General features: G+C 40.5%; 1 long non-coding RNA gene across 1 annotated transcript; it reads left to right on the forward strand.

Annotated features, from left to right (window-relative positions):
- Window positions 1–307: 307 nt before the first annotated feature.
- Window positions 308–1,845, forward strand: LOC125292504. The gene is made up of 3 exons (XR_007193197.1): window positions 308–485; window positions 569–652; window positions 736–1,845. It is a non-coding gene; the product is annotated as an uncharacterized LOC125292504 (long non-coding RNA).
- Window positions 1,846–3,993: the final 2,148 nt, after the last annotated feature.

Raw genomic sequence — 3,993 nt, forward strand, 5'->3', positions numbered from 1 at the left:
CAAGGGGTGAATATTTCATTTAGATAGTGTGCAAGGCATTTTATGGTATTTGGTATCGTATGCAAAGAGATTTGGGCATGAAAGAATTCAAAGTTGTACATCATCATCTTTGGTTTTGACTCTGAAGAAGACGCATGGGCGTCGAAACGTTAGTCAGTTTGCACTAATAAAAATCACTTTAAGCATTGAGTGCTCGATCCTGCTCCTTGGCTCTTGTTAGACCTTGGATCTATCTTGTAGCCTGCAGCAGGAGCTGTTGTTGATTTGGGGAGGGGGCTTTTACTTTGACAGAGTGATTGACGGGACGAATAAAGTCTCGTGTCCGTGGCAAAATATCGTTTGATCTCGTTTGTTATTCATTAACATAAGGCAGCACCTGTGCTTTTGCCGAGTCGTCGCTGGTAGAATACTTGTCCTCAGTTCAGCAACGAAGCATAGCATCTCGTTTAGGACGACTACTGTGGGGGTTTAGAGCTTTCACACAGGTATGCTATTTATGTTTGAGCAGACATAGAAATGTATTGTAGCTGTGGTAGTCAAGTGTTTTAACCCTAACGAATGCTTTTAGACTGGGCGCATAGTAACGTTGATGGAAAAGGGATATGCCAAACGAACACTGGAGGTTCCGTACCCTTGCTGTGTCCATTATTAGGTATGACCTCCTGTTTTGTTCTAAGTGCACTAACTAACATCAGTTCAGTCGTAACAACTACTACTTTTTAACAACTGTTACAGTGTGAGCTGCATCCACACGGAGGTTGGACTGCTTTACGCAAGGGTTCGGGAGTTTATGTAAACAGCGTTGCCATGACGGAGCAGGTACAAACATTTGAAGTTTACACCTACTGCATTCATAGCGCATGGTTGTAGTTTACTAACTATGGTTGTATCTGTTTTAGGAACGACTGTGTTGGTAGTGATAATAGCCACTGTTTTGTCTTGGTTTATTTTCGTTCTGTTTGTTTCTTTTACTGAGTGCCACACTGATTTTGTCCATACTGGTGTTTGAAGGCCTATGTCGGGCTACAGCGCAATCCCTTGCAACGGGCCAATGTTGAAACTAAACCTTGAAATCATAGATAAGTACCATACTACCATAAGTATACGGGAGACTGTTACTCTGGGGCATAGTGTCTATGCTTCCGGCTGTATTAGTTCATAGATTTACTGACGGCTGCTTAGTGCATTCACACGGTATTTCCACGGTAGACTGTTACTCCGGGGCATAGTGTCTAGGCTTCCGGCTGTATTGGTTCATAGAATCACTGACTGCTGCTTCGTGCATTCACACGGTATTTCCATACGGGATACTGTTACTCCGGGGCATAGGGTCTATATGCTCCCGGCGGTATTAGTTCATAGATTTACTAACGGGTTTACCCATTGACTTAGCGCATCCATACTGGAAACTGGTACTCCTGAGCCATAGGGTTCTATGACTCGTTGTATAGGTTGAATTAGATTTGCTATAACTCTGTACTTAGTACACTTACACTGTGAACATTTAGCAGACTCTTACAGTAGCTGCGATACCCTCAGACCTAAGCTTTAAGTACTACATTAATCCCCAGAAGGTAATAATCTTAAGCAGGGCTCCTCACTCCTAAGTGTTTGCTGTGGTCACCTTGTTTGCTCAGCTTGTAGTGCACCTTACCTTGGCCCAGGCCATTTTGCTGTGTTGTAAATCGTACATTTCCCTTTCTTTTGTTTTCTTTTGTGTCCTGTGTGCCACTATTTATTGTGAGGAGACCCCGTCCTGGTTGATCTTTGTGGAGGCTTTGTAAACTTGAAGCCTATGTTGAGTGCCCTACCAAACTGTCATTATCGTTTTTTAAAGACTTATATGTATACAGAACTTTTAGGATATTGAATAAATAAATTTTGAATGTTTTTATTAATCTTGTTCTAGAGACTGCTGGTGACACTTGACAATTTGGATAATAAATATATTTTTGTATCAGTCTCAACTCGTTTCCTGCGTGCTTTGGTAATTCTTAGCTGTAGGTCACATCTTCATCAAGCCTTTCAGAAGCTGCCCGAAGGACCTTGTCTCTGGTACTTCGCCTGTTCCAGTTGAAATTGCTGTCAGAGGTTCTGGTTTAGAGCTGGCCTTCCCACAAATGAAACAATCCGTGTTTGAAATGATGTTCTATCAACCCTACTCGGCCTTCTTGGTGCAGATGTGCGCTCACACTCAACATTTGCAACTTGCTGCTGCTTACTGATTTTTGTCTTACTGCAGTAGTTCGCTCTACATGATGCATGATATGAAACTTTATCATGTATATAAAGGTGTTTCATTCCAATGTTAACCTGATTCAATTGGATCTGTGTTTCATATGAAATGTATCATTATTAAATGTAGATGTAGATCAGCACTTACCTTGCAGTAACAATAAATTGGTCAACATTCTTCTCACCACTGATAATGTGATTTGGACTTGAGACTGTATTTTGCCAGTGTTCTGTTTTCTTTCATTTTGGACACCTCATACATTGAGTGACAGAACACCCTAATTTGTCATACTATATTTACATATTTGGTATTGTTGGATTCAGTGCAACCCCACCTTTCCAACAAGCCATCATATGTGTTTCTATGATAATCCCTGGCAAAGCAGCCACAAAGTAAATGAAAACATTCTGCATAGATATTAATTTTTTGCATGTCCGCTTTTTTTAGGTGTATGTTTACATGTCTCTACTCATTCCATACATCAAGATATTCACATCCAGTCTTTTCTAGTAGGTAAAGCAACTTCCTGACTATAAACATGCCAAGTTTCAAAGGTCTCAGAGCTTGTGTAATTGATCTGCACTAATTTATATGCCTTAACTCCAATACGGACAGGCTATATTTTAGTCCTTTTTTGGTTTTGGGGTGTATAACAAATGTTAAATTAACAGATATTCTTGGCAGTAAAATATTTTTAGCCAAGAACCCATTTCATATATGGGAGACCTTAGAGATGAGGAAAAACATTGTTGGGTTTAGTTCTACCTCCGGTAGGGGTATCTCAAAAACTAAAGCCCTTTCTGACCATTTGTCACTAGCCTATATGTCTAAATAGCAGCGTGTTCTGTGAAGGTGTCGCGGATCGGAATAGTCAACGAATCAACAATCAGAGAAAACTGCGCTGAGAACGATAGGCAGATATTAGACCATACCTGCTGTTGGTCTAAAGACATGTTTATGCCTTAAACTCGTTCTGTCATTTAGAAACAATGCTGTGGCCTAGTCTAATCATCAACAAAAAATGAACGGATTGCAAAAAAAAAAAAATGGATTTGGCGTGACATTTCTTGCGTGAGATTGGTGCTGAAAGCGTACGTCACGCCAGATGCGTGAGAGTTGGCAACCCTGGCAAAAGTGTGTACGTTATAACACCCACATCCCCCACGCTGCTGGCGCCTGTCAACTGTTTCCAAAAACTGTTTTGCATTTTATATTAATATACAGTATGTTTTGCATTTTCATGCACTGGTAATTTCCTCGAAATTACATTGTCTAGTTAGAATCAGCTGGCAAATATTCTTGATACGGTTCCAGGGAAGACAGAGGGAAAAAAGATCGGTTTGGTACGTGTGGACTAGGCCTTAGAGAATGATAGGAACAGATTAGGTGTGACTTCTGGGGCGCCAAATGTAACATGCCTTATTTCGTGGACAGAATGACTTTCGTGTGACGAAATACATATATTCATTACGAAACCATGTTACATCATAACACCTTTGTCCACGGAATGCAATAAATTGTTTGCATTGTGTCCACGAAACACTGAAGAGAGCACATCATTTCGTGGACGAAATTGACTGGTGGCCTTTTCCTTTCTTGGACATAATGCTGAATGCAGTATTCACTGTCGTAGACTAAATGTTTGGTCAAAAGTAATTCTGTCTACATTAAATACGGAATGCACCTACACGCATCATTCTGTGCATCCTATTTCAATTTCGTCCACAGAAGTATTGTGTTGTGTTACAGAAGGCATT

This window comes from Alosa alosa, chromosome 3, assembly GCF_017589495.1.
Source record: "Alosa alosa isolate M-15738 ecotype Scorff River chromosome 3, AALO_Geno_1.1, whole genome shotgun sequence".
NCBI classification, from domain to species: Eukaryota; Metazoa; Chordata; class Actinopteri; order Clupeiformes; family Clupeidae; genus Alosa; species Alosa alosa.